The following is a 25981-nucleotide window of genomic DNA, read 5'->3' as shown; positions in this document are numbered from 1 at the left end:
AGCAGGAAAATTGCCCACAACTTCCTACCACATTAGAATCTAGGTATGTTATTAGTATTGTGTAAGAAGGAACTGCAGATGTTGGTTTAAACCGAAGATAGATACAACAAGCTGGAGTAACTCGGGGATTGAATAAACCCTTGGAGCCACACTATCTATTACCTTAAATCTTATGCTTGTTATTTACCTAAGGGAAATAGGGAAATGTAGAATTTTTATATTTCATACACTGATTTATTGCAGTATGCTTTCGACATTTATATAATATATTGACGTCCTTATATTGTTTAAAAATGTCATATAATTTAATTTAAAACTGGAATAAAATAATATTAGGAAGTCTGCAGGAAGATGAAGCAATGTTTCACATTATGTTTATGTTGCAATGAAGACTTACAGCCTCTATGGTGACATTGTTATATTTCCACTGGAGAGGACTCTAAAGCTCACCAATGATGTTGATAATATTGAAAGATGAGAGATTAATGTGTTTGTGTGACATTCTTTAGTTCAAGATTTCAACTCAGACATTAATCTGTTTGTTTTAAATCAGTTAGTGTCTCCACTAAAATAGAGGAAGAGGAATGATACATGAATGCTGCAACTGCTTACATTGACATCAGTATGTTTCAGAAAAATTATATTAATGTAAGTATTTCAATAAAATGTGGGTTATATTTCAGGTTATATAACAAAGGAGGATCACATGTGAGGGGACCGTTGTGAAGGGGGGAGAATAAAGGAGGACCCGGCATGGGGAGGGGGGAGAACAATGGAGGACCCGGAGTGGGGAAGAGGGGGGGGGGGTTACGGGACATAAAGGATGACCCATTGTGGGGGACAACGTAACGGGGGGGGAGAACAAGGGTGGACATAGAAACATAGAAACATAGAAATTAGGTGCAGGAGTAGGCCATTCGGCCCTTCGAGCCTGGCATGCGACACTTTGTAACTTTGTCAGTGCCCTTTATGTGGCGACTATTTGCATACCTTGAGTATGCAAGCAAATAATCTCACTGTGACTTGTCACATGTGACAATAAAGTATTCAATTCAATAATATATTGAATTATTTTGTTTGACATCATTTTGAAGGTAAAATCTCAGTTAGTCATTATAATTTTATTTTATCAAGATTCATAATCAAGAGTTTAATTTTAATCAGCAGCAGGGAGAATTGCAACATTTGGTTTTGATTGAAGATACTAATTCAAACAGGCCATTCAGCCTAAATAGTCTATTGGTAATTACAAATCAGTATACAAATGGTGATACAAATGGTTTGAATCACATTTATCCATCCTATTCTCATATCTTCCAACTGTTTTAATCTTGTTTGAATCTCAAAAATAATGTCAATGTATCAGTCCAGAGCAACAACAAAGTGAAAAGTAAAGATTAAAAAAATGATTTGGAAAACACTGCAAGTCCCAGATGCTCGGTATCCTGCAGTGTAAAATTAATGTCCTAACCCCCAAAGCTTTTCTACCATCTCCAAGGCACATGAGTTGGTTGAGTGATGGTAAACTGCCCAGTTGCTCTGATGAGCACCAGTTCAATATTCAGAAAAGTCAAAGCTATGCAGGAAAAAAACATCTTGCTTGATCGATACCCCATCCTTCACCTGAAACATTCATGCCCTTCACCATTGGTACACAATGACTGCAGTGTGTACAGCCTAAATATGGACCACATTTTCTCTACTAGACTAATCCTGCAGAACATGGCAAACTCTCAAAAACTCTATTAACAAGGAGGACAGGATACATGGGACAGCAACATCTTTTTACAGAGCCATGGTCATACAGTGTGAAAACAGACCCTTCGCCCCAACTTGCCCATGTTGACCAACATGCCCCAATTAAACTAGTCCCACCTGCATGCATTTGGCTCATATCCCTCTAAGTCTATTCTATCCCCGCCCCTGTTCAAATGTGTTTGAAATGTTGTGATAGTACCTGCCTCAACTACCTCCACTCGCACCTTATTTCATATACCTACCACCCTTTGTGTAAAAAAGTGGCCTGTCATGTTGCTGCTAAATCTTTCCCCCCTCACATTAGACAGATATCCTCTGGTTTTTGATTCCCCTACTCTGGGTAATAGACTGTGCATTATACACCTATTCCTCTTATGATCTTGTACACTTCCATACAAACACCCCCTCATCCTCCTGCGCTCCAAGGAATAAAGTCCTAGCCTGTTCAACCACTCCCTATACCTCAAGCCCTCAGGACCTGGCATATCCTCGTAAATCTTCACTGCACCCTTTCCAGCTTCACAATATTTTTGCTATAAGAGGAATATTTAACAGGGTGGCATGGTGGCATAGCAGTAGAGTTGCTGCCTTACCGTGCCAGAGACCCAGATTCGATCCTGACTTGATGCTTGTCTGTGTGGAGATTGTAGGTTCTCCCTGTAACCTGCATGGGTTTTCCCCAAGATCTTCAGTTTCCTCCCACACTCCAAAGACATATAGGTTTGTAAGTTGTTCAAAAAGGAACTGCAGATGCTGGAAGATCGAAGGTACACAAAATTGCTGGAGAAACTCAGTGGGTGCAGCAGCATCTATGGAGCGAAGGAAATAGGCGACATTTCGGGCCGAAACGTCGCCTATTTCCTTCGCTCCATAGATGCTGCTGCACCCGCTGAGTTTCTCCAGCAATTTTGTGTACCTTAGGTTTGTAAGTTAATTGGCTTCGTAGAAATGTAAAATTGTCCCTAGCATGTGTAGGTTAGTGTTAATCTGTGAATGACAGATGGCGCAGTGGGCTAAGTTTTCGGCTGGCAACCTGAAGGTGTCCGGTTCGAATCCTGCTTGTGTACTGTCGTACTGTCATTGGGCAAGACACTTCACCTACCTTTGCCCGGGACTAGAGACTAGAGAAACATTAGCTACTGATTGGCTACAATCTCGCATATTTACAAGCACATGTTCATTAATATGCACTGTCCCTATAAACAAAACATTATTATTATTATTAATTTGTGGAGATTGTTGGTCGGGCGGACTCAGTGGCTGAAGGGCCTGTTTCCGCGCTGTATGTCTAAAACTAAAAACTAAATAATACTGAACACAATACTCTAAATGTGGCCTCACCAACATCTTGTACAACTATAACATAACATCCCAACTTCTTTACTCCTTACTCTAACTGATGAAGGCCAATGTGCCAAAAGACTCCTTGAGCACCCTATCTACCAGTAACACCATTTTCAAGGAATACAGTATGTACCTGCGCTCCTAGATCCCACTGCTCTACAACACACCCCATTGCCATCAGGAAGAAGGTACAGTAGCCTGAAAACTATAGCGTCCAGGTTCAGGTACAGCTTCTTCCCTGCAGCCATCAGGCTATTAAACACAACAATGAATAAGCTCTGAGCTTTGAACTGCAAAAGACAATTATTGCACTATATTATTGGACCATTACCTTTTATTTTTTCTTCCCCCATTATGTACTATGTTGACATATTTACGTATTCTGTTGTGCTGCAGCAAGTAAGAATTTAATTGTCCCATCCGGGACATATGACAATAAAACACTCTTGACTCTTGACTCTTAACACACTCCAAAGCACGCACTGCCATTCCTGCTATTCACTGTGTATGTCTTGCCCTGGTTAAACTTCCAATGTCGCAACATTTTTAGGGTATAAATCATGAAGTTGTACAGCACAGAAATTGACCCTTTGGCCCACTATATCCATGATTGCCGTTTTGCCCACCTACACCAAATCCATTTGCCAGCATTAGGTCTCTATGCTTTGCTTATTTAAGTGCCTCTCTAAATGCCGCTTAAACACAGTGTTTGTATCAATTTCCACCACCTCATCTGACAGTGCATTCCAGATATCAGCTATTGAATGTACAATTCTTTAACTTCCCACCCTATGATATTGTGGGAATATCTTCATCTTATTGAGACATTGGCATTGTCTTCCTAAAGTTACTCCCACAGTACATAGCCCTAATGTTGGACTGGAGGAGATAGACTTTAAAATAAGTGGAATAGAAGGCAAACCAATTTGAGATCAGAAGAGGCAGAGGTATTGGGGATTTTCATATTTGCCTGACCTTGCATTCAATCTGTTTGTGTTTTAATCCATTTATTCAGTTATATATCTATTTATTTATTTATCTATCTATCCATCTATTTATATATATTTTTAAATGTGTTTTAAATTTGTTTTCATTTACTGATTGGTTGAAAGATATAGCATGGAAACCTGCCCTTTGGCCCACTGAGCCAATGCCAACCATAAATTACCTATTCACACAAATTCTCTCTGATCCCATGTTCGCATCCATTCTCTACAAACTAGGGGCAATTAACAGAGGCCAATTAACCTACAAAGCCACATGTCTTCGGGATGTGAGTGAAAACCAGAGCATCCGGAAGAAACCCATTAGTGCAAACTCCATACTAACAGTATCCGAGGTCAGAATCAAACCCGAGTCTGTAGCACTGTTAAGAAGCAGCTCTGCCAGCTGTAGTACTGTGTCGCAATTCAAGAAATGTTACCTCTTTTCCACGGCAAAACATTGTAAGCTTACTACAATATTTGTGACAGAAGACATTGAGTCTCGTAAATATTACCCAGTAAAATCCGATTAAATACCTCCATTGACATGCTTGTAGCGGGGAACAAGAAAAAAACAATATACATGGTGGACTGTCATCTGATTATTGCATTATTAGTGCTTCCATTCCAGAGTTTTACATTATTTTCAGCAATGTGATAAATTACAGCTCATTGCAGAGAAGTGGATGCGTTTATAAGAAAAGATATGGGTGATAAGGAGAAATTTGTGTTATGTGCTTATGTTGTATTTCAGGCAATCAATGAGCAATGTTAGGCATATTATGATTCAAGGTAAAGGATTTCCGGAGTGATCAGACCAAGTTATGAATGCAGGAAATAAACAAAATATCAGAGGTAATTATCATATTCTTACTTATTGGGAGGATGTGAGTTTTGGGTCTAATTGGACATAATTTCATACACTAATGTTATACACCATTGAGTTTTAAATGCAGAAGCATTTAGATAAAGGAATGACGCAATTTAAGAGAATCAGACTAATAATTCAACAGGACGGCTCTGGTGTTACAATATGCTGCTGGAGGAAACTCTGGAGCTTTTGTTCAATGCCATAGGAGCAATTAGATTACAAAGAAACAATACCGGAGGTATTCTTTAGTTAGATGTGGTGAGCACTTAGAATCATAGAGTCATACAACATGGAAACAGTCCCTTTGGCTAAACTTGTCAATGCCAACTAAGATGACTCATTTATGCTGGTCCCACCTGCCCACCTTTGGTCCATATCCCTCTAAACCTTTCCTATCCATGTCATGACTGTTACCCATAATATAAGGAAGATCCATTAAAAAATGCTGCACAACTGATGCTGACAGTGACATCCACAGTGATATTTATCGATAACAAGTAAAGCCAATCTACATTGCGGTCTGTCAATTGATTATTACATTATTAGTGCTCGTGTCCAAGAACTTTAAATCATTTCTGCACTGTGGTGTTTCGAGGCTCAATGCATTTATCACTTCAAACTAGCATGGATTATGATACACAAGCTATGGGAAGCAGATGCAGTTGACAATGCCAGTAGTTTAAAATGATTTATGTAATTTGTACCAAGCAGCTATCTCTGACCAGAGCAATTTCTTTCCATGTAAACGAAGCAGAGAAATCCATTCCATAAATAAAATAGAAGATTTAGTCACTTGAGATGAGCGCTATTAAGGAATATATTCAACCTTGTGGCGTTGGGAGACATGCAGGCGACCCATGAAGCAGCTTGTGTTTTCCCGATTTTCCTCTGCGGGCTCATTCCCTCGACTCCCGCCAGTCCCTGAGGGTTAGTCAATATGTCTAAATTACTAATGGCACAGCTGTGCTTCTCAATATGGCTGTCAATGTGTCCAAATATTTGCTTGAAAGCTATCCTCTGTATGGAACAATAGGACAACGGGAAGCTCCTGCTTGTCACTGTAGCATATCCACTTCTTTAGTTACAGTCACAGATTGATAATGCCAAACCAGCGATGCTTCCACAACATCATGACAGCTGTTGCCTGCTTCTCCACCACTGACACGAAGGACCTTTATTTGAAAAATGGCCCAATCACTCATGAACAGGCTATGAGCATACATTTTAAAATCTGAATTGATAAACTGAACAATTAAATCATTAGATTGGTTTTAAACTGCAGATCAATATATGCTTTTTTGAACAGTTAAAAGACACAAAATGCAAGTTACTCAGTGGGTCAGACAACAGAGGTGCTGCCTGACCTGTTGAGTTACTCCAGTATTTATATGTTTTATTTTGTAAACTGGTATCTGCAGTTCCTTGTGCCCCTCTTATTTTGCAGATGTTTTACCAATATTTTTATTGTGGAACTTCATTGTGACATTATTGTTTTATTACTCAGATAGGAACTTTTGTCAAGACCCCATCTCATGAAACTATAGATTTCTGTAGACACGGACACTTGTGGAGGTGCCGACTAGTATATAGCGACCACAATTAAATAGGCATTAACATCTTTATAGGCAGTATTAGTTTTATTGCACTGGCAAATTCAATCTCCAACAGTTCTATAAGCAATGGAAGTTGTATTGGCACCAGACATTCTGTGAGTTTGAGTGTATAGTTTGGCACAATCTATACACATCAAGCATTCGGTATGTGCCAGCTTTTTTTAAACTTTCCAGAAATCTACTTTACAAGCTGCAACCAATGTGGATACCTGTTAACTGGCCACCCTTGCTTGTCATTGTAATTATTCCATTATTGTCCTGTAAGCGCGTCTAATGTTGAAGGCTCTATCTAATGTGTCACTACTCTGTACACCAGCAGTTCAATAGGTGCCTATTGTTCTAGAGGGGCACAGACCTGTGGGTATTAACTGTTCTGAATTTTGCATGTCACCAATGGTCAATACTTGTGTGTGAGTTTAGAAGTGAATAATTCAAAGTTGGGAGAAGATAGCCATTAAAGCAGAGCTGAATCTTAACCAGTTTCAGGTCACTGAATAATAACCATGCATAAGAATGGCAGCCATGTATCTCCTCCTGGCTTGGAGCAGGGGTATATTAAACCCAACTGCAGTCAACTTAATTTTCGAGCAGAAATTAAACAAGTGGCCCTCCTCATCTTTGTAATTCAGCATCAAACTGTTCTGTGCATTTATATATTGAGTCACTGAAGCAACTGATTGCCACTGTACATTGAAATTAAATTTACTTTGAATACTATGTTCCTGGATCAGAAAAAAATAATTAGCTGCAAGCACTGAAAATAAAGCAACCTGGTGAAAGTAATTCGCAGCTTTTTCAACCTGTGGGCATCTTATTTTTTAACATCATGATTGCTTATTCCTGATTGATCCTCATTCCATATTTTAATCATAAATTAATACACTGACTTGTAGCTGCCGGCCAAAATTAAGATAATTATCAATTTGATCACTGGAGGCATGGTTACAGTGGCCTTAGTGAATGCAGAAAACTAAAAACATGTGCATTCATTGTTTCTAGGTGCGGACGTGTGTGTGATCATGAAATTACGCCAAAACAATACACGATAGCGCTAACATTTGTGCACCACCTTACTCACAATTCTCTTGTGGTGTGCTTTTTTATCAAGTTTCATTCAGATTGATGTTATATTATACAAGTTATTGACATTTTTAAATTTACAAAACCACAATTGGAGAAAAATGATGTCACAACGGAATTGTAGCCCTGCTCGCAACAATGTTGTTATCCCAGTACACTCTGCTAGCTAGCAAGTGCAATTGCATTTCTTAAAAGTTTAACATGAGGGAGGGTGAATAAGGCAAAATGAGCAGCCACTGCACAGTTGGGGGCTATGGGTGAGTGGTGGAATATTGCATTGGGGGAAAGGGTTGCGTTCTGGAAATGAGTGAGAGACAATATACAATAGGTGCAGGAGTAGGCAATTCGGCCTTTTGAGCCAGCACCATCATTCACTGTGATAGAAACATAGAAACATAGAAAATAGGTGCAGGAGTAGGCCATTCGGCCCTTCGAGCCTGCACCGCCATTCAATATGATCATGGCTGATCATCCAACTCAGTATCCTGTACTTGCATTCTCTCCATACCCCCTGATCCCTTTAGCCACAAGGGCCACATCTAACTCCGTCTTAAATATAGCCAATGAACTGGCCTTAACTACCTTCTGTGGCAGAGAATTCCACAGATTCACCACACTCTGTGTGAAAAATGTTTTTTTTCATCTCGCTCCTCAAAGACTTCACCCTTGTACTTAAACTGTGACCCCTTGATCTGGACTTCCCCAACATTGGGAACAACTTCCTGCATCTAGCCTGTCCAACCCCTTAAGAATTTTGTAAGTTTCTATAAGATCCCCCCTCAATCTTCCAAATTCCAGCAAGTACAAGCCAAGTCCGTCCAGTCTTTCTTCATATGAAAGTCCTGCCATCCCAGTAATCAGTCTGATGAACCTTCTCTGTACTCCCTCTATGGCAAGAATGTCTTTCCTCAGATTAGTAGACCAAACTGTACACAATACTCCAGGTGTGGTCTCACCAAGGCACTGTACATCTGCAGTAGAACCTCCGTGCTCCTAAACTCAAATCCTTTTGCTATGAATGCTAACAAACCATTCACTTTCTTCACTACCTGCTGCACCTGCATGCCTACCTTCAATGTACCATGACACCCAGGTCTTCCCTTTTCCTAATTGGCCACCATTCAGATAATAGTCTACTTTCCTGTTCTTGCCACCAATGTGGATAACCTCACATTTATCCACATTATACTGCATCTGCCATGCATTGCCCACTCACCCAACCTATCCAAGTCACCTTGCAGCCTCCTAGCATCTTCCTCACAGCTAACACTGCCCCCCAGCTTCCTGTCATCTGCAAACATGGAGATGTTGCATTCAATTCCCTCATCCAAATCATTAATATATATTGTAAATAGCTGGGGTCCCAGCACTGAACCTTGCGGTACCCCACTAGTCACTGCCTGCCATTGTGAAAAGGACCCGTTTACTCCTACTCTTTGCTTCCTGTCTGCCAGCCAGTTCTCTATCCACCTCAATACTGAACCCCCAATACCATGTGCTTTAAGTTTGTATACTAATCTCTTATGTGGGACCTTGTCGAAAGCCTTCTGAAAGTCCAGATATAACACATCCACTGGTTCTCCCTTATCCACTCTACTAGTTACGTCCTCGAAAAATTATATAAGATTCGTCAGACATGATTTACCTTTCATAAATCAATGCTGACTTTGTCCAATGATTTCACCACTTTCCAAATGTGCTGCTATCCCATCTTTATTAACTGACTCTAGCAGTTTCCCCACTACCGATGTTAGACTAACTGGTCTGTAATTCCCCGTTTTCTCTCTCCACTATTCACCCAATCTATATGAAGATTGAAGTCACCCATTATAACTGTTTTACCTTTGTTGCACGCATTTCTAATTTCCTGTTTGATGCCATCCCCAACTCCACTACTACTGTTAGGTGGCCTGTACACAACTCCCACCAGCGTTTTCTGCCCCTTAGTGTTTCGCAACTCGACCCATATTTATTCCACATCCTCCAAGTTAATGTCCTTCCTTTCTATTGCGTTAACCTCCTCTCTAACCAGCAACGCTACCTCACCTACTTGTCCTATCTGTCTATCCCTCCTGAATATTGAATATCCCTGGATGTTCAGCTCCCAGCCTTGGTCACCCTGGAGCCATGTCTCCGTGATCCCAACTATATCATATTCATAATAACTATCTGCACATTCAACTCATCCACCTTATTACGAATGCTCCTTGCATTGAGACATAAAGCCTTCAGGCTTGTTTGTACAACACTCTTACCCCTTATACAATTAGGTTGAAAAGTGGCCCTTTTTGATTTTTGCCTTGGATTTGTCTGCCTGCCAATTTTACTTTTCACCTTGCTACATATTGCTTCTACCCTCATTTTACACCCCTCTGTCTCTCTGCTCATGCTCTCACCCCCTGCCACATTCGTATAAATCCTCCCTGCAGCACTAGCTAACACTCCCCCAAGGACATTGGTTCCAATCCAGCCCAGGTGCAGACCGTCCTGTTTGTATTGGTCCCACCCCTCCAGAACTGGTTCCAATGCCCTAGAAATTTGAATCCCTCCCCCTTGCACCATTTTCAAGCCACGTATTCATTTGCAATATCCTCCTATTTCTACTCTGACTAACACATGGCACTGGTAGTAATCCAGAGATTATTACCTTTGAGGTCCTACTTTTAAGTTTATCTCCTAGCTCCCTAAATTCACCTTGTAGGACCTCATCCCGTTTAATTACCTATATCGTTGGTGCCAATGTGCACCACGACAACTGGCTGTTCACCCTCCCCCTCCAGAATGTTCTGCAGCCGCTCAGTGACATCCCTGACCTTTGCACCAGGGAGGTAACATACCATCCTGGAGTCTCGTTTGCAGGCTCAGAAACGCCTATCTATTCCCCTTAATGCATCCTATTTATACCTCCACTTTTTTCTCCATCTAGGCGTAGAGCACCACGGTGTCAACTGGCGCTGTTTCCCTAAAGCATCCCAACTCCAAATGGTAATTGTTAGGGGAGAGATGCAGGGGACTCCTGACGCGCCCCTACGCGGCATGGCCACCGTTCCCTTTCTGTCTGCTAATTTACGCGTTGGCAACCAGTGCTCACTGAATCGTGAGCCATTATCCACGAGTCAATCGTCATGCGGTCTGCAGGAGCGCAGCTGCACACTTCTGCACTGTATCACCAGGGAATATAAAACATAGAAAAGTGAGGAGGAGGCCTTCGGCAAGCGCACCACCATCATGTGTCATGGCTGATTACCCCATCAAAACGTGGTGCCTTCCCCATATCCTGACTCCACTGCCCTCGGCTCTATTACGACATATGACCCCATGTGCAGGTGAGCAATCATGGGCGATCTCAATGAAGTACCCCAAATAAATAACTCCGCACTAAAAACTAAGCCTAAACTGACCTACTAAAACACAGCCTAATCACTGACCTTAACAGAAAGCCAAACTGGGGTGCTCACTTCTCTAGTCACTTTCCCCAATCACGCTACTCCAGCCACTTCCTTTGAAGGTGAGAACGTGCAGCGTGGGGCTCAACTTCCGGCTCTGGACAACAAAGCCCGCGTGGTGTTTGAACTCACGCCGACGGTCTCCGCTCAGCCCTGGCCAAGGTGATCATACATTCTACCCCTTCTGCCTTACCTATATCTGCTCTTCTTCAGAGCTTATAACGAAAGCATAGATGCGCTGTCAGAGAGAATTCCCAGATCACAATTTTGCGGTAAAAATGTTTCTATCCAATCCCCTTAGCTTCACTGGTCCTGAGTGGACCTCCCACATGGAAATGTTTCGCCTGGTACAATCGCCGTAATAACTTTATGTTCACTAGACCCCTTCCCTTTAATTAGGTATACAGACAGCTTCATTTGTATATAAAGCCATCCCGGGATTTTAACCTCATGAAACTACGCTGCACTCCCTCAATAGCAAGAATGTCTTCCCTCAAATTTGGAGACCAAAACTGCACACAATACTCCAGGTGTGGGCTCACTAGGGCCCTGTACAATGCAGAAGGACCTCCTATACTCAACTCCTCTTGTTATGAAGGCCAACATGCCATTAACTTTCTTCACTGCCTGCTGTACCTGCATACTTACTTTCAGTGAGTGATAACCAAGGACCTCCAGATCTCTTTATACTTCCCCTTTTCCCAACATCCACCATTCAGATAATAAGCTGCCTTCCTGTTCTTGCCATCAATGTGGATAACTCACATTTATCCACAATAAAGTGCATATGCCATGCATCCGTCCACTCACCCAAACTGTCCAAGTCACCCTGCATCCTCATAGCATCCTCCTCACAGTTCACACTGCTACCCAGCTTTGTGTCATCTGCAAATTTGCTGTTGTTACTTTGCATCCCTTCATCTAAATCGTTGATGTATATTGTAAATAGCTGCGGTCCCAGCACCAAGCCTTGCAGTACCCCACTAGTCACTGCCTGCCATTCTGAAAGGGACCTGTTAATCCCTACTCTTTGTTTCCTGTCTGCCAACCAATTTTCTATCCATGTCAGCACCCTACTCCCAATAACATGTGCTCTAAATTTGATAAATAATCTCCTATGTGGGACCTTATCAAATGCTTTCTGAAAGTCCAGGTACATTACATCCCTTGTCCATTTTCTTGGTTACATCCTCAAAAAATTCCAGAAAATTAGTCAATCATGATTTTCCCATTGTAAATCCATGCAGACTCGGACCGATCCTGTTACTGATTTCCAAATGTGCCGCTACTTCATATTTTATAATTGACCAGCATCTTCCCCACCACTGATGTCAGGCTAACTGGTCTATAATTCCCTGTTTTCGCCCTCCCGCATTTCTAAAAATGTGGGATAACATTAGCTACCCTCCAATCCACAGGAACTGATCCTGAATCTATAGAACATTGGAAAATGATCACCAATGCGTCCACGATTTCCAGAGCCACTTTCTCATTTACCCTGGGATGCAGTCCATCAGGCCATGGGGATTGATCAGCCTTCTGTCCCATCAGTCTACCCAACACCATTTCTTGCCTAATGTGAATTTACTTCAGTTCCTCCATCAGCCTAGATCCTCTGGCCAGAAGTACATCTGGGAAATTGTTTGTGTCTTCCTTAGTGAAGACGAATCCAAAGTCCCTGTTCATCTCATCCGCCATTATCTTGCTCCCCATAATAAATTCACCTGTTTTAGTCTTCAAGGGTCCAACTTTGGTCTTAACTCATTTTTTCCTCTTAACATACCTAAAGAAGCTTTTTACTATTCTCCTTTATATTCTTGGCTAGCTTACCTTCGTACCTCATCTTTTCTCCTCGTATTGCCTTTTTAGTTATCTTCTGTTGCTCTTTAAAAGTTACCCAGTCCTCTTGCTTCCTGCTCATCTTTGCATGTTATACTTGTTCTCTTTTATTTTTATACTGTCCTTGACTTCCTTTGTCAGCCACGGTCACCCCCTACTCTCCTTGGAATCTTTCTTCCTCTTTGGAATGTACCAATCCTGCACCATCTGTATTATTCCCAGAAATACCTGCCATTGTTCCACTCTCATCGCTGCTAGGGTATCTTTAAGCGACCTTTTCACGGGGCGACTTGACGCAAGAGTTAACCGGAGTTTAACATCGTGGGAACCTCGTGCGATAACAGTGCGGCATTTGTGGACCACCGTGGACCACCGTAGCGCTAACGGCAGGTCATCTTGTAACTTGGTCACTCGGGAGAAAATTCAAGAAAGTTTGAATTTCTCCAAGATTGACTTGTACACTTGTGGTTGAGTATTGCAACATTATATGAACGTAGTGGCCAGTGCGATATCCGTAATAACTCTTGCGGGTACCGTGGGAACTCCTGCGAACGGTGAACCCGGAAGCTGGACAGAGGGAACAGAACGTGAGTAAAAATTATCTTATGTAGGATTGAATTTAAAAAATAAATAAAAATAAAGATTTGCATCCGCATATGGACATCAACTTATTCATGAGTTATGTTAATGAGATTCAAGAAAATAACTATAATCTTTAAAAGGGACTTTAGAAGGGACTTTACGCATTTTTATGGTCCGTGAGAATTTTTTCACATGTACTTCTTTGAGAGATACAGGTCGGAGTCCTCGGGTCCAGGGGTCCGGAACGCTACCAATCAATGTTGTACAGAGACCCGTGTAAGGAGTGAACTGTACATGCTGGTTTAAACCGAAGACAGACACAAAAAGCTGGAGTAACTCAGCGAGTCAAGCAGCATCTCTGGAGAAAAAAGCTGATGTTTCGGGACGAGACACATCTTCAGACTCAATTCCGATTAGGCTGTCTGAAGAAGGGTTCCGGTGTTGGGGGAGTCCAGAACCAGGGTCCCAGTTTTACAGTCTACCGTGGGAACTCTTTAACTCAGTAAAGTAAAGTAGCCTTTATTGTCATATCAGCGCACAGGCAGCAGTTGACTGTTGCTCTATTCAGTTTCCCAGGGGGTCGGGACGGGACTGGAGTTGGGAGAGAAAGGTGGGGGAGTCGAGGGAGAGGAGGGGGAGACAGATGGGGGTGTCTTCAATTACTGACGGCGGGTGTCTGTCACTGAAACAGGCAGGTGAGATTTCACATCCACCTTGTGTGTGCCTCTCTCTCTCTCTCCCTCCCTCTGGGGATGTTTTATGTTGAACTCTATCGTGTGTTGTGTTTTTTATTTGATTGTATTGTTGTATGGTGATCACATTTCACTGTGACAACTGGCATATGAGACAAATAAATGTATCTTGTATCTAGCAATGTTACAAAATTTTGAGATTTAAAAAATCAAGTCTGTAATTTATCCCATCAGATAAAGCATAAAAAGAAGTTTAATTTGACACCTAATTCACTTTCATATCTCATGTATTAAAAAGTTATGGCAATTTTCATACTCGGAAATTAGCATCTTGTTCCCTATTGATTTTCTATGGACGTAACAAAAAAGTTGTGATCGTGGACAGTCAAAAGCCCATAACTTTCTTAAAAATTAAGAGAACTGAATGAAATTTTCAGTTATCATAGATTGAACCATTCTGAAACAAATATAAAATAATCTTACTTGGATGACCTGAAATTAAAGCATATAATTAGTTAGTTACCCAAGTGTAGCTAATTTCAAACTTCAATTACTAGATCTAAACATCTATCCATTTCTTAATAAATGATTAACATTTTTAAATAGCCTAAGTGTGCAAATAATATTCATAAATAATTCACAATAAAACATGATTTTTAAATCTCATTTACATTAATTTATAGGCCAAATGAAAGGAATTTAGTGTTCATTTGCTGTAAATTAAAGTCCATTTTAAATCAGCTTTCTAGTGGGATCCTGTGAACGCGCTGGTTTAGAACGTTCACATTGCGGTAGATTTGTGCCCTCAAATGCCCAGAAAAATACTGCGGGATATAATGGGGCCAAAATGAGCTACTCGCAATATTAAACTTTGTATAAAGGGATCTTAAGAAGCCCTTTTTAATGTAAAAATAAGCTACATACCTTCTGTGGTTTGCTCTATGAGACCCTGACAGCTGCCGGTGGTCGCGGGTTTAGAGATTGATTTTTAAACTACTATAACTATTTTCCAAGGCCTTTAAAACTAATAATAGCTTTTGCGACGGGGTCTTCCAGCGATTTTTCGTTAATAATTAACAAGGCTGAACATCTTCGATTTGAACAGTCTAGAGAAAATCGCGTTTTAAACCCGCCCCCTCTAAACGGCGCCAAAATCGCGCAAACCCGCAGCGACAGATTTTCAGCGACACTTCAGGTAGGCTTTGCAACATACCTATTGTATCTTGTATCTTGTATCTGCGCATGCGCATTTGGGGGAGGGTTGCCAGGACCGCCGCCATTTTGATATTGCCATTTTGACGATGCTCAACGGGGATCTCTGGCATCACGACGGGGAGCCAACAGGTGCACGGGTCATGTAGTAGAGTCATAAAGTTATTTAGCATGGTAACATGCCTTTTGGATCAACTCATCAATACAGCTGACCTTAGGTAGTTCCATTTTCCCCATATTTGCCTCATATGACTCTCAACCTTTCATATCCATGTACCTACCAAAATCTTTTTTTAATGTATTGATACAAGGAACTGCAGATGCTGGTTTACAAAATTTGGGACAAATGCTGGGGTAACTCAGTGGGTCAGACAACATTTCTGGAGAACAATCTACATATTTTCATGCATAAAACAAGTCTATCAACTCAGTAATATTTTTTCCCAAGGTTAGCTAACAAAATGTACCTGCAGCAAAGAAATGGACACAAATTTTGATATATTGTTTCCTTTTTTTTACATTGTGGGCCTAATTTATTTAATTTCTAAACTGTTACCTCTCAGCCAAATATTCATTTCATCGATGGCCCAGTGCCACAGTCAGTACGGTGGGCATTTTCTTTTCAACTGCTGATTTAGACTGCCTTTCATGCATCAGGTTTTGGATTTGAAAGCAATTGCCCCAAATTGTGTTGATGTGGCTCTATTAATGCGCCCAGGGCTCTTTTGAGATGGAAACAAAACATCTGGAAACTGCACACAGGATCAATTAATATCCAATGGAATGGGATACGACTTCAGCTGCGAGTCATCGTCAGTAATTCCATTTTTTGTGCCACCTCACATCTTAAACAATTTTAGTGCTGGTATAATATGCGGTAAATTAGACTCAACCTTGATTATTTTTTTCCCTCACAAACTTGTCACGGTACTCACAAACTCTGTCTTAAGGATATACAGCAGCATGAGATCTCATTTTAACTGTTCTTTAGTTATACCTGGGAGAGCAAGATATTCAAGAAAGGCATAAATATGGCACATTTAGTTTTGACACTAGACTAAGTGGGACCCATTGGGTCCCAGCATCACACGGGAGGGCTGGTCACCAACGCAATATTCCACCTCTCCACCAATTCCAATATTGCTCGCCAGTGGGTGGGGGGGGGGGGGGGGGGCTTTCTGTTGCGCTAGTATGGATGTTGCGGGCCGAAGGTACTGGTTTCCAGAGGGCTAGTATAGGCACTGTGACATTTTGTGAACACAAACTTTTTTAAAAGGAGAGGCAAAAAATTGGGCAGCAGCCACCCAACAACCAAAATTCATTTTGTGAACACAAACTTTTTTAAAAGGCGAGGCAAACAATTGGGCAGCAGCCACCCAACAACCAAAATTCATTTTGTGAACATAAACTTTTTTAAAGGGCGAGGCAAACAATTGGATCAGCAGCCACCCGACAACCAAAATTAATTTTGTGAACACAAACCTGTTAAAAAGGTGAGGCAAACAATTGGGCAGCAGCCACCCAGCAACCAAAATTAATTTTGTGAACGCAAACTTGTTAAAAAGGCAAGGAAAAAACAATTGGGCAGCAGCCACCTTACAGCCGCATCGAGGGGACTCGCCGTCGAGTAGACGTGCGTTCAGTGTTATTTGCAGCTCAGAGAGCCGTGACACTCTCGCTTCCTGGGTCTGGCAGAGACTGAGTGAGGGACTACACATCCGGGAGTTATAGTCCCTCCCCCATGCCGCCAGTAGGGGCAGCAGAGAGAATTATGAATGATTTAAAAACATTAATATCTCTCAGATTTTTAATCGATGGGAAAAATCCTCCTGTCCCGGAAGGCGGAGGGGGGCTCTGAGCGAGGTGGCCAAAAATCACAGCCGTAGGTTGCGGCGTTCTCTCGGAAATCACACCACAGCGAGCCAAAAGCGGTCAAGATCAGACTTTTAGTAATATAGATGTAAGAATGCTCAGTAAATAGAGCATCTCATAAACAATATATAAATAAATCAATTACATTTTATTGCCTCAGAAAATGCTTTTGTTTCTTGTAGTGCACAAAAGCTAATCATCTATGGTCTGTTATTCTCCTAGAAGCTGATGACATCCGTGTGAACTTAGATATGTTGGATCCATTAAGGGGTAGGTTATGCTTGACTAACCTCTACTTCCAAGCTACAGCAGCAAAGTCTCTTACATGGAGCAGCCTGCAAATCATTCCAAGTGTCCTCATGGTAAATCATATGTAATATCAATAGAACCAAGACTCGATTAATACAGCTCTTTTGTGTTGTGTTGTCTTGACAATAAACAGTGAAGTAAGATTTACAGCCAACTCTGTATGTTATTGACTTATTTCATGTTTGACAGCTATAGATTTTATGCCACAATCAACTCATTGATCGATGCCACTACAGTTAAAGGTAATGCCAATAGATAGCAACAAAATGCTCTAATTACCTTTGGTGATACCGTAGCCTTGAAATTACGTGTGCACATGATTCACAAAAGGGTACCAATGGAAACAGCCTGTGAGTGATACCGAAAGCATATATTAACATTGATTTTATGGTCCGTCAACAGAAAGCCAAACATATGCATCTGAAAGCATTTCTTATGTTAGAATATATTTTCTCCTGATGTTGTGGTTTATTACTCTGCTCCAATGCACTAGCGAGGTTAGGTCTAAAATGTTTTCCTGTGTCTCAGTGTATCCTACTGAAATACCAGGTGTAGCATTAGATAAATCCTTTTGACAACAGAACAAATAGCTGCTCACAGATGGAGTTCAAGTTCATGGACTAAGAATTATGGAATACATTTGATAATGAGTAATTACAGGCGTAACAGACACAGGACAGTGTTTCAATCCCCTCCCTCTTGGTTGATGTCATTACAAAACTAATGTTCAAGGGTTTTGTTGAATCTTTTAACTATTTGGAATACCTCAGCATTCAATACATTTTTAGTGTGTTTTTAATTTGTCTTGGAAAGAGTCATGGATCTTTGAAAGCTTAATGGGATACCTTGTTAATAATTATTGGGGGTTTTCCCCTGAAACACTGGTTCAAATGATATAATTACTCAGTGATTTCCCTGTATTTAATTATTGTATGCATCTGTGCCCTTGGAAATTTTAGAGAATATGATGAATTCTGTCATCTGCTATGGTTTTATGAAAAGATCATTTATCAACTACAGGTTTGTTTCTTTTAAATGAATAGATTTCATTTAATAGAATAGATTTCATTCTGGATAGACAGAATAGATTTCATTCTGTCCAATGGCAGACGGGAAGCAAAGATTGGCAGACCGGAAGCAAAGAGTAGGAGTGAACGGGTCCTTTTCAGAATGGCAGGCAGTGGCGAGTGGAGTGCCGCAAGGCTCGGTGTTGGGGCCGCAACTGTTTACCATATATATTAATGATTTGGAAGAGGGAAATAGGAGCAACACTAGCAAGTTTGCAGATGACACAAAGCTGGGTGGCAGTGTGAACTGTGAAGAGGATGTTAGGAGGTTGCAGGGTGACCTGGACAGGTTGAGTGAGTGGGCAGATGCGTGGCAGATGCAGTATAATATAGATAAATGTGAGGTTATCCACTTTGGCGGCAGAAACAAGGGGGCAGATTATTATCTCAATGGGGTGAGGTTAGGTAAGGGGGAAGGTGCAGCGAGACCTGGGCGTCCTTGTACACCGGTCACTGAAAGTTGGCTTACAGGTACAGCAGGTAGTGAAGAAAGCTAATGGAATGTTGGCCTTCATAACAAGAGGATGTCTGTATAGGAGTAAAGAGGTTCTTCTGCAGTTGTATAGGGCTCTGGTGAGACCACATCTGGAGTATTGTGTACAGTTTTGGTCTCCTAATTTGAGGAAGGACATCTTGTGATTGAGGCAGTACAGCATAGGTTTACGAGATTGATCCCCGGGATGGCTGGACTGTCAAATGAGGAAAGATTGAAAAGACTAGGCTTGATTTCACTGGAGTTTAGAAGGATGAGGGGATATCTTATAGAAACATATTAAATTATAAAATGACTGGACAAGCTAGATGCAGGAAAAATGTTCCCAATGTGGGGCGAGTCCAGAACCAGCGGCCACAGTCTTAGAATAAAGGGGAGGTAATTCAAGACTGAGGTAAGAAAAAACTTTTTCACCCAGAGAGTTGTGAATTTATGGAATTCCCTGCCACAGAGGGCAGTGGAGGCCAAATCAGTGTTTCTATGTTTCTATTAATAGTTAGCTCAACAATTCTTAAATAAATGTCACAACTTAATATCACTGAAAATGAATGAATGTTATTTCTAGATCTGATATAATTAACTCATGATATAATTTATTTTCAAAATAACAGATGTGATTTGACACCTCTACTATCCTATCAGAATTCCTATTATTTAAAATGTAAAGAAATGTAAACACTAAATATAAATAGTATGAAATTAATATTCTTTAATAAATGAATAAGAAAATATATAAGAAAATGTTGGGATTGCATGCAGAACCTGTTGTTTAAAATTAGCTTAATGTGATCAAGTATTGACTTCATAATTTTATTTTTTGTTGCTTTGGCAAAACTGTAAAAAAACACAATTTTGGTGGGTAGATACCACTACAAAGGACAGTGTTTGGTCTATCTTTAGTAGGCAGACTTGCATTGTTTTAGCTACAGACTGACTGCAAAGTAATAACTACTAGTGAAAAACAAAGTTCTTAAATTTTATTGATGGAATTATTAGAGTTATACTGCATAGAAACAGGCCCTTTGGCCCAACTTATCCATGCTGTCCCAGGTGCCTACCTGAGCTAGCCATGTTTGCCTGTTCCTCTACAGTATGGCTTTAGCCATATACCTCTAAGACGTTTCTATCTACGTATCATTACAAATGTATTTTAAACAGTAATTATATCACCACTACCACTTCTTCTGGCAACTTTTTCTGTGTACTCATAAGCCTCCGTGTGAAAATGTTGCCCCTCAGGTCCCTTTTAAATCTTTCTCCTCCCACCTTCAACCTATGGCCTCTTGATTTATCCTATCCTGGGAAAATGTTTATGACCATGTACCTTATCTATGCACCTCATGATGTTATAAACCTCAAATACTACCCCCAGCCTCCCGGAAAACCTCCCCACAGCCTGTCCCTATAATTCAAGCCCTTCAGTCCCAACAACGTCACAGAACAGGAACGTCACAGACGTCACAACGTCACAGAACAGCACCGGAATAGGCCCTTCGACCCACAAAGTTTGTGCCTAGCATAATACCAAGGTAACCTAATCTCATCTGCCCCATATCCCTCCATTCCCTGCATATCCTTGTGCCTATGTAAAAGCATCTTAAACACCACTATCATATCTGCCTCCACCGACACCTCTGGTAGCACATTCCAGGCACCTACCACCCTAGGTTTAGAAAACAAACCCGCACATCTCCTTTAAACTGTGTGTCTCTCACCTTAAAGCTATGCACTTGTGTCTTTGACATTACCACATGACTTATCCTTGTCAATCTCTTCTGCACCATACCTAGCTTAATGACATTATTTCTCTGGCATGGTGACCAGAGGTATACACAGTATTCCAAGTGCCTTCTCACCAATGTCTTGTGCAGCTGTAACATGATGTCCTCTTTCTTGTACTCTTTGGCCAAAATGATGAAAGCAAGCATGACATACATCCTCTTCAGTATCCTCTTGACCTGTGTTATCACTTTCAGGGATCTATGTACTCCTGGGACTCTCTATTCTACAATATTCCTCAGGAATTCCTGTATCTCACTGATATATCTGCTCTGGTGTAAATTCCCAAAATTAGTTTAATTTATTGATACAACATGGAAACAGGGTCCACCCAGACCATACCGACCATTCCAAATTAGTTCTATCTGATTCCACTTTCTCATACACCCCCTACACACTAGGGGCAATTTACAGAGGCCATTAACCTACAAACCTGCATGTCTTTGGGATGTAGGAGAAAGCCGGAGGACCAGGGGGAATCACATATAGTCACAGGGAGAACATGCAAACTCCACACTGACAAAGAGCTGGCGAATCAGCTTTTGCAAGTAGAGGCCAGCTCGCCAAACAAAAAGAACCTGCAGGGCAGCACAGTGGTGCAGCTGGTAGAGCTGCTGACTCACAGCACCATTGACCCGGGCTCGATCCAGCTGCGCCAGCTGCTGCCCAGCAGGTTATTTTTGTTTGGCGAGCAGGCCTCTACTTGCAAAAGCTGATTGCCAGCTCTTTGTCAGTTTTTATTTGGACAACAATAACACCACAGAACATCAGACCATTGTCTCCCAGTGACTCTGACTTAATTAGCTCAGGAGAGCATCCCTCCACTACATCCAGTCTGTCTTCATGCTGTCTCAAGAAAGCAGCCATTATAATCAAGAACTACTCACACCTCAGTCATTGCTTCTTCTCCTCTCTCCCATCGGGAAGAAGATACAAAGGCTTGAACGCATGTACCATCAGATTCAGGAACAGCTTATTTTCTATTGTATCAGACGCTTGAACAGACCTCTTATCTGCTTGTGATTAATTTCCCAATTTTCCAATATACCTTGTAGCCCTTGTAATTTCTTTAATGCAATTTTTGTGTAGCTGTAACACTATTTATGCAGTCGGTTGATTTTCTCTTTTGATGATTGATGTTCTTATTTATGATATGATTTGCCTGGATGATACGCAAAACAAAGTTTTTCACTGTATCTCGATACACGTGACATTAGTAAATTAACACTAATGCCAATCTAACAAACTGGACTGTCCTGGTGAACACATCATTTCAAAACGCTTCTGTGCCACAGAACGTATTTCTTCTATTCATTTTACTTTGCCCAGTGACTTTCTGTTTACATCCTTGACACATCTGGTAATGGGTTGGGATGGGTGAACCAAGGAGATGCAGAGGGAATGGTTTCCGTAGAAGGCGGAGGGTAGTGGGGATAAAAATATGTGACGTGGTAGGATCACATTGAAGGTGGTGGAAATGTTAGACAATGATGTGGGAGTTGGATGATCTGAGTTGGATGATCAGCCATGATGATATTGAATGGTGGTGCAGGCTCGAAGGGCGAAATGGCCTACTCCTGCACCTATTTTCTATGTTTCTATGTTTCTATGTTTCTATGTGATGGATACGGAAGTTGGTGGGGTGAAAGGTAAGGAACAGAGGAACTCCATCCTGTTCTGTCTCATGAGAGGAGGAGGAGAGCAGAATGATGGGACACAGAGGACATGCGGATTATGGATCCATTCGTGACAGCAGGGTGGAAACCATGTTTACCAAAAGGAGAGGACATCTTGGATGTCCTAGAATGGAATGCATACTTGGGAGCAGATTCAGTGGAGATGGAGAAGTTGAAAGTAAGGAATAGCATCTTTGCAAGAGGCAGGATGGGAAGAGGTATAGCCCAGATAACTGTAGGAGTTGATGGGTTTGTAGTAGATGTCAGTCGATAATCTGTCCCCTGTGATGCTTACAGAGAGATCAAGGAAGGGGAGAGAGGTATCAGAGATATTCAAAGTGAATTTGAGGGCAGGGTGGGTTAGGGGTGAAGTTAATGAGTCATCATGCAACGGTGAAAGCAACAGGTGTCCTAAACTTTCTGAGGCGCAACTTTCATCATTGTTCAACTTCTGTCAAGGAGAAGCTATACTTCACCCTCATTAGATCTCATTTGGACTACACAGTTGCAGCATGGGACCCATACACAAATAAAAACATTTATTCGAACGTGTCCACAGACGGGCAGCTCGATTTGTTACTAACACCTATGAGAGAGAAGCGAGTGTTACCAAACTTCTGAATTCTCTGGGGTGGAACCCTCTCCAAGACAGACGTGAAGCTCACCGTTTGACCTGTTTTTTACAAAATGTTAAATGGTCAGCTCGACATAGACTATAAGACCTACACCAAACCCAAACCAATTAGGAGCAGACGAGGGCATTCGATCCAATTTGTGATCCCAGCTACAAAGACAGATGTATACAACAATTCGTTCTTCCCCCGCACAATTAAAGCATGGAATAATCTCCACCCAACTATAGTTACCCAACCAGATGCAACTAAATTTAAAGTAGCTCTTTCTTCCCAATAACCCTTTCTGGCTTAAGCCCTCCCATCACCACCTCCAGTTTAAATTCCATTTGGAATATTTTGGAGGACCAAGAAACCAAGAACCAAGAATGAGATCAATGAGTTCTGCACAGGTACAGGAGGTAGGCCCAATGCAGTCGTTGATGTAGTCGAGTTGGTGGAATGTCCCAGTGTAAGTTTGGAACAAGGATTGTTCAATCTAACCAGGAAAAAGGTCCCATGCAAGTCCCCATGGCTAAACCTTAAACATGAAAACTCTTTTCCATTCCCTTCCTTTCCATTCTAATGCCTTCCTTTCCATTTCTCGACCTCTAATTTATCCTCTGAAATGATATTTACCCTACCATTGATATTCCTTTTTGACACACACACACACACACACACACACACACACACACACACACACACACACACACACACACACACACACACACACACACACACACACACACACACACACACACACACACACACACACACACACACACACACACACACACACACACACACACACACACACACACACACACACACACACACACACACACACGATTACTGAACATCAACTGAAAACATGAAGGCAGAGCTTGAGAAATCAACATCAGGTAGCAGATTTTGGCCAGGTTCTGAACAGCAGATGGAGTTATGTTTCCTCTTGGCTTGATTTAACTTGAGGGCGGCATGGTGGCATAGCAGTTGAATTACTGCCTTATAGCACCAGAGACCCGGGTGTGATCCTGACTACGGGTGCTGTCTGTATGGAGTTTGTACATTCTCCCCGTGACCGCGTGGGTTTTCCCCGGGTACTCTGGTTTCCTCCCACTTTCCAAAGACGTACAGTTTTGTAGGTTAATTGGCTTTGGTAAAGATTGGAAATTATCCTTAATGTGTAGGATTGTGCTTGGGAGAGAAAAGACTTTTGCCTTCCATCACAGTGGGTTCACTGTGATGGATGTTTGTGTGAACTTAATTGTGTGTATGTCTGTAGGACATTATTTTTGTTTGTATGGCTGTGGAAACAAAATTTCGTTTGAGTCTCACTGGGGCTCAAATGACAATAAATTTGTATTGTATTGTGTGTGGGGAACACTGGTTGGTGTGGACTTATTGGGCCAGATGGCTTGTTTCCATGCTTTATCGCTAAACTGGTGAATCATAACAAAATAAGACTATCGATTAATAATTGTTGAGATTGGGAAACTGATGAAGGAATTTTGATATGAAAACTAGAATCAAGGGTCTGAATAGCTTTTTTCAGACTGTAGCTTCCTAAATGCATGGAACACACTTCCCTAAGAACACATTAACACACATGCAGCATTAAAATGTGGATCTGCCAAATCTACACAATCAAAACCATTCTTTACATTAATTCCTAATTTAATATGGAAGTCATCTTATGTATTTGAGGCATACTTTTAAAAAAAAATTCCTTCATCAGTTTCCCAATCTCAACAATTATTAATCGATAGTCTTATTTTGTTATGATTCACCAGTATTTGCAGTCTAATCGATTGACAGTTTTGAGGCTTTATCTTCATTTTCAAAATTATAGGAAACTGTGAAGAGAGATGAAGATTGATGGTATTTGCCAATCTTTTAATTCTGTCAACATGAGAAAACAAATAACAACACTGACAAATATTGAGTTTCAGATATTGAAACAAAATAAGCCTAATTTTTCAATCACATTTATCTGTAGGACAATATTATTTGATTTTCTTTGGCGAAAAACATATCGAGAAATTGGATCCATATTTCCACACACTTCTTAATTTCCAAATTGTACATAACATTTATTGGATGCAAAGATAATTCCAGAGTTCATTGAGACAAAGATTAATAGTGTTTAATTGGTAAATGCACTGAGAATGAACAACGATATTCTTACTTGCATCAGCTTTACAGGCACATTAACACAACAAAACTTCAGCAAATGTGTAGGAAATAACTGCAGATGTTGGTTTAAACCAAAGATAGACACAAAAAGCTGGAGTAACTCAGCGGGTCAGACAGCATCTCTGGAGAAAAGGAATAGGTGACATTTTGGGTTGAGACCCTTATTCGGACATCAGCAAATACTTAAGCAAATCTTTGATAAGGTCTTACACGATAGGCTGCTCTAGAAGGTTAGATTGCTTGGGATCCACAGAGAGAATTAAATACAGAATTAGCTTCAAGGGTGGTGGTGGAAGGTTGTTTATCGACTGGAGGCTAGTGACCAGTGGTGAGCCTCAGGGATCGGTCCTGGGCCCTTTGTTGTTTGTCATTTATATCAATGATTTAGAAGGAAATGTACATGGCATCATTAGTAAGTTTGCCATTTACATAGAAGTCAGTGGTATCATAGACAGTGAAGATGGTTATTCAAAAATGTTGATCAGCTGGACAAGTAGGCTGTGCAATGGCTAATGGAGTTTAATGCAAATAAACATGTGTTGTATTTTGTGAAGT

The 25981-nt window shown here is 41.1% G+C and overlaps 1 protein-coding gene across 1 annotated transcript in view; it reads right to left on the bottom strand.

Moving 5' to 3' along the window:
• LOC116990921 (cadherin-12-like) overlaps nucleotides 1-25981 on the bottom strand; it is an 878073-nt gene that overhangs the window by 340958 nt on the left and 511134 nt on the right. The window lies entirely within an intron of this gene.

The sequence above is a fragment of the Amblyraja radiata genome, chromosome 2 (genome assembly GCF_010909765.2).
Source record: "Amblyraja radiata isolate CabotCenter1 chromosome 2, sAmbRad1.1.pri, whole genome shotgun sequence".
NCBI lineage: Eukaryota > Metazoa > Chordata > Chondrichthyes > Rajiformes > Rajidae > Amblyraja > Amblyraja radiata.
This window is presented reverse-complemented; position numbering and strand designations above follow the sequence as displayed.